General features: G+C 43.6%; 1 protein-coding gene across 1 annotated transcript in view; it reads left to right on the top strand.

Moving 5' to 3' along the window:
• Positions 1-1,970: 1,970 nt before the first annotated feature.
• The window catches only part of IL1RAP (interleukin 1 receptor accessory protein), a 144,347-nt gene continuing 140,317 nt past the window's right edge, over positions 1,971-6,000 (top strand). Inside the window, exon 1 of the mRNA XM_008068421.1 lies at positions 1,971-2,120. The gene's annotated coding sequence lies outside the window, so the exon portion shown is untranslated. The remainder of the gene's footprint in view (positions 2,121-6,000) is intronic.

Here is a 6,000-nt window from a genome sequence, read left to right as displayed (position 1 = left end):
GGTAATTATGACAGCAAATACTTTATTGTATAAATATACATCATACGATTAATGATTAATTAATTATGTTAATTTCCAACCATTTGTTAACTTCAAATTACAATATTCTATTAATAACTGTCTATATGATTATACATAATATGATTATTCATCTTAAGTTATTTTCATTAAGCTACGTAGTAGCCCCTTCAAAGTCCAGGACTACATCTGATTCAATTCTGAATTATCAGCATCTGTCTGGCTTCTTGGAAGCACATGAGACTATAGTGGTTGTTTAAGAGCATGAACACTGATTGCCTGGGTTCTTATTTTGCATTTTCCACTTGCAGGCTTGTAGCCTTGGTCAAGTTACTTAAATTCTCTTTATCTCTTTTACAAATTGTAGATAATAATAGTATCCTGAAGGCTGTTGTTTGTGAGGATTGAATGAATTCACATAGTCAAAGTCCTTATGATTGTGCTCGCTACTTTTAAGTTCTATATAAGTGCTTGATAAATATGCTACACATAAAAAACGCAGTGCTCAGAACATATCAATAAATGAATAATAAGTTAAAGAGCAATTTTATTTCCACTTCATACAGCTAACTTTTACAATTATTTTGGACTATTTTATCTTTGGTTCAGTAACAATATTGTGAGCACATACTATGTGCCAGGTATCCAGGGACAAATAATTCTTTTGAGGAATTCATTTTCATAACTGATATCAAAAAGTGAAGTGACATGAACTTTTCCGTAGCTTCCATTGCACTGTTATTTCACCTTGGGGGGTGAAGCCCCTGGGTTTTGTTCTGCTCATCTTTAGCAGGACTGGCATCTGCCAATTTCCTTTTTTCCCCTCACCACTCACCCAGGCCCAGTTCTTTTTTCACATCCCTTTCCTTCCCATCCTCCTTAAATGCTTTCTCTGAATCTCTGTTTCTTGAATAAATAAATTAGCAAGATGACATTAGGTAACTTTAGGAGTGGAAGAAAAAATCAAGGAGATGTGATGAGCAAGGCATGAGTGGAGACAAGTCAATGTGGTAGATTGTCTTTTTAGGGAGTTTCAGAAATGGGGGCAGTTCATGAAGGGTCTTGCCAGTCAGGAAAAAAAATCATGAAAGACTACCAGTAGGTGCCAACAGAAGGCCTGAACAAGGGAGTTGATTTAAGGAAAGCCACTAAAAAGCTTATTAGGATGATTGTACAGACTTCCATCTAGAACTGGAGAATGTAAAACCTGGAGCAATGGGAATGAATGAAAGGAAAACAATTTTTTTGAGATTATTTCCTTTTATAGCCTCTTAGTTACTTTATTCATTCACTCATTCCCTGTACATATACTGAGTGCCTACTTGTGCCAGGCACTGGGGTAGGTACTGGGTGAATAACAATAGACAATACAATCCTGCTGTCACGATCCATTGCTTGCTCCCAAGACGATCACTTCAAGACAGCAAGCGCTCAGGACAGCTGAGACTGCATCATTGTTTCTTACTGTCGTGCTCTGCGCTTGGCACAAAGTGGGTGCGAAAATCGTGCAACCTGAATTGACTCAAGGCCTTGCAACATGATAGCTGAATACACAGAGACAGGAAAAAAAGGCAGGGTGGCCTGGACCTCAACGGCAAGACCACCGTCTCGCAATGAGACCATGTATGTGCCTCTGTGTAAGCGAGGGGGAGTATGTTCCCAGAGCGCCGGCAGCGAGCCAAGCGGAGCTGCAGAACTCACCCTCTCCTTTCCTGGTACGCTCTAGCCTGCACAGGCAGTGCAGGGCGCCGAAGGGGCAGAGCGCAGCCCGGCATCCGCCCGCAGGCGGGCCTGGCGCGGCTCCTCCTCGTGGCGGGCGGGCCGTCCAAGGAGCCGCCCCCCGGCCGCGGCTCCTGGAAACCCGGAGCGCAGGAGGATCGCGAGCCAAGGCGGAGGGCGGAGCCTGAGCCGCGGGGCCGCGGCCAATCACGCCGCTCCGGGGGAGGAGCCCCAAAGGGGGAAAAGAAAGTGCGGCGGAAAGTAAAAGGCTCATTGGGGAAAGACTGCCCGGATCCAGGGCTCCGGGGCTGAAAGCAGCAGTCCTGGGCGACACTGCACTCATCTCCTCGGCTGTTGCGGCGCCGCTCAGCATTCCAAGAAAGGTGAGTCTCGCGCTGTCGTGAGAGCTCGGAAGAAATCACCGAGCTGCAGAATCTCAGGGTGGATGGTTTCTTAGAGATCGTCTCGTTCAGCCCTATTTCACACAAGGGGAAACTGAGGCACAGAATGAGGCAGCGACTGGGATAGCGCATACTGCTAGTTAGTGCTGTAACCGGGATTCGAACCCAGCTGGTCAGAGCCCCATCTTTGCTTTGCAGAGATTTAAGTAACGCAGTTGTGGGACGGCTGCTCGCTGCTGCCCCCATTCTCAGTCCTTTGAGGGATCTACCCTCGTTTGTCTCCTCACCGCAGCCCTCCCACCCCCAACCCCCGCCTTGGTTTCTCCAGACCGCTACTGTAAGCAGTGAGGATAGGAGTTAGTGTGTCCCTTCATGCTCACTAGGTATTGTGTCGCTCCCAACCCGGAGCTGTGACAGCCTGGGAAAATGCTGCCCGCAGTCTCGCTGCCTCTTCCCCTGACCTGCTTTCTCAGAAAAGATGCCCCTGCCTAGGGTGTCGAGGTGTCGGACCAGTTCCTGGCGGAGTCTGGGGAGAAGGGAGGTACGCCCGTGCGCCTGTGACCTCGTATGGTACTCACAGTTTCTCCCTAGCCCCGGAAGAAGCGGAGCGGTTGGCCCAGTGGGGAATCGAATACTCCTTATTTAGGAAGAGTTGACTTCACGGAACCGTATAGCCCCCTCCCACTACTAAATACTGGGAGGAAACAAGGAAGCTGAGTTAGAGAGAAAAATCACAAACGTAAAAGCAAACTTCTGCTGTTTCCTTTAAGAGCCAGTCCTCAGCCTGTCTTCCCTCCACCTTCTGATTGTGAAATTGTGAACCAGGGCGCCACGCGAAGCATTCAGCTGCTCTGCTGTACAGATCCCTGGGTTAGCTACAAGCTGAGTTGTGTACTTACCTGATTTTGACTCCAGCTCTGCCATGTATTAGCTGTGTGAATTTGGACAAGTTATCCCACCTTCCTGATAAGTTACCCCACTGCTCCCCCCCCCCCCCAAAAAAAATGGAGATTACAATGGTCGTAATGAGTCCTCTTGGTGGCTGGGAGGATGAAACGGGACCATTCAGATAACGTGTTTAGCACAGTCTGGTCTGACCCTTGTTTGGTTTGAAGACGATGGGAATTATTGCAAATATTATTATCTAGTAACCCTGCAGACTGGGTTTTCAGAAAGGTGATTTCATACTACCTAAGAGTAATTTTTAAAAAAAATATCTGTAAATGTGGTAGTGTTTTCTTCTTTGGAGTTTGAACTGCTCTTTTATGGTAAGAGTTTTCTGCATGTTGTCCATATGTGACTTGGATCATAGATGCTTGCCTTACTGTATAAAATTGATTTCTCACTGATGTAAACTTCCTACTAGTTTTTAGGTCAAACCTTGTTAACTGCCCTGATCTGAGGCATTCTTTATTGACAAAGAGAGTCTTGAAATTGATGAGAGACAGAAAAACAAGTGGAGGGAGTTGGAAGTAATAGCTATGCTATAGACTGTTCTAAGCTTTCTATTCCTGCTCTCTTAGGTCAGTCAAGTGACTTTATGTTTTTCAGTTAACATCAGAAAAAAACCCAACAAAATTCTCATGTATTTCTCTTGGATTGCACAGTCTTGCTGCTAAATTCAGACCCTTCTGGACACAAACTTGCCTTATTTAAACACATGCATACAACAGGCCCACGCTAGTCTTCCCATATTATTGATGTTTTAAAATTACAGCTTTTTTCATGCGGCCCTACCCTGCTCATGAGAATTGACTTCATTCTGATTGATTTCATACAGTTATTTTCTACTATTTACTGGCTATGTCATAAGTCCCTAAATTAAGTGTCCAGTATGTATGTATGGCTGGCTACCTCCTGCACATCCATAGCATGTGCATGCAGTATTGATGAATGCTTGAGAACTGGGTGTGATACATCTTGATGGAAGGTAAGAACCCAGTGGTGCCCACCTGGGTACCTCCCACACTGAGCACTTGTAGACGATGGGATCACTTGCTTCCATCAACTTGTTCCGTGTGCATGCATTGTGATGAGCTGGCTAGGATACATCTGAATGCATGCCTGAGAGACAGGGGACTTGAGGGGAAAAGGAAAATGTTCAGAATAAGGTCAGAACAAGGGAATGAAAGGGAAATTAAAAGCTAATTCCTTTTGGTTCTGGTTCTTCGAAGAGAGGATGGTCAATTATATCCTTCCTCTTTATACGGATTGCTATTTGTTGTTACCAAACCTTATATATGTGTAGAACTTTAAAATTTCCAAGGTACATTCCACATATATATTGCCTTCTCCATTACTTGTAATAGCCCTGAGAGGACATGGCAGGAATATTAATAGTGGAAGGATCCTATGTTTTGTGGTCAAATCTGTTTGACTTCAAATTCCAACTCTAATGCCTGAGTAGCTGGGTGATACTGAGCAATTTGTTTCATGATTTAGTGCATTCTGTTCAGTCCTACAATGGGAAAAAACGCTTACCTTATACATTTGTGTGAGAATTAAATTCAATAAAATAATGTCAATACATGCAGTGAGTAGGTGCTCATTAAATGATACTTTTAAAAAATTTATTTTTGGTTAGTCTCAATTTATTGAGAAGAAAACTGGAATGAAACTCAGAGAAATGAGAAATTGTTAGTGACCACATGGTTAATACCTTTTAAACCCTGGGGATATAGTTCAAATCTTTTGACTTCTAGTGTAGGGCATTTCCCATCATACCCTGTTGCTTCTCCAATGAGGTTTTTAACAATTTACTTCAGCTATTAGATTGTTCTTATTTGGCTGGTGATTTCAAGATATCCTTTCTGTTGAAAAGTGAATGTTTCCTTGCTCACAGAACAATCCTTAAATATGGTTCTATAGAGTTTAGTGGGCCTGACTCTCAGAAGAGGGAGTTTAAAGTGATGGTCTCTAAGGCAAACTTCCTACTGTCATGTATTTAATGTAATACACCTTCAATTCCTAGGAGGAAGGTTACTATGAAGACATAAAATTCAGAATTATGTAACGTTTTTCTTCCTGTTCTGTGTGGTTTCTTCCCTCTGCTATCCCCATGCTAGTTGAAAGACTGGTAAGAAGACAACAACAAATGCCATGAGTGTCCATAGCATCATTCACCTCTTTGGCCAATTTTGTGGGTAATGAGTTGAACAGTGAAAACAGCGTGTAAAGGCAGCATTTGCAGAAAAGACCACTGCTTGCTTGTCATTCTGATCACTGGTCTGGAGTTTCAGTCTTCTTTATGGAAATTGATGGTTACAGGCTTACGTAGGAAGACGAAGAGATCTGTTTCCTGCCCAGGCAGTGGGGCCACTTATCTACTGAGTCTCCTCATAGGCCATCAGGTTTCTCTTTGTAGCAAGCCAAGTTGTGGAAGAAACATTTTGCTCTTGTTTTTGGCATCTCGGAGCATATGTTTGCTTTTGCCAAAAGGTAGGCAGTTAGCATCCTCTTACCTGGCACAGTTAGGAAAGCAGATGTGACTGGAGGAAATCAGAAAAGGAGGTAGAAAAAAAAAATAAAGGTTATCTCCAGCATACACACAGCTTCATTTGTTGTTCAACTTCATCTGGCTTTTGCTGGTGACACAGATGTGGGATCTGGTGAGTCACTGTTGCCTTGCCTGCGAAATATTAAAGAGAGCCACCTACTGTGCTCTTTGCCCGTTTTGGAAATTGTTCTGTGTGGGGAGAAAAAAAAAAAGCACCAAAGAACAGGAAGGTTACAGAACATTTGGTATGCGATATTTTAGGGGTATCTACTCATTGGCTTTTTTTTTTTTTAACTGAGAATGCATGGTTTATGGTGCTATTAAACAGAGGCCCCCATCCCTGGGCCACCTTTTGAGGACTGTTAG

This window comes from Carlito syrichta, unplaced genomic scaffold, assembly GCF_000164805.1.
Source record: "Carlito syrichta isolate Samal-C Ts95f unplaced genomic scaffold, Tarsius_syrichta-2.0.1 Scaffold108652, whole genome shotgun sequence".
Classification (NCBI taxonomy): Eukaryota; Metazoa; Chordata; class Mammalia; order Primates; family Tarsiidae; genus Carlito; species Carlito syrichta.
Note: the sequence above shows the minus strand (reverse complement) of the source record. Positions and strands in the feature narration are given on the sequence as shown.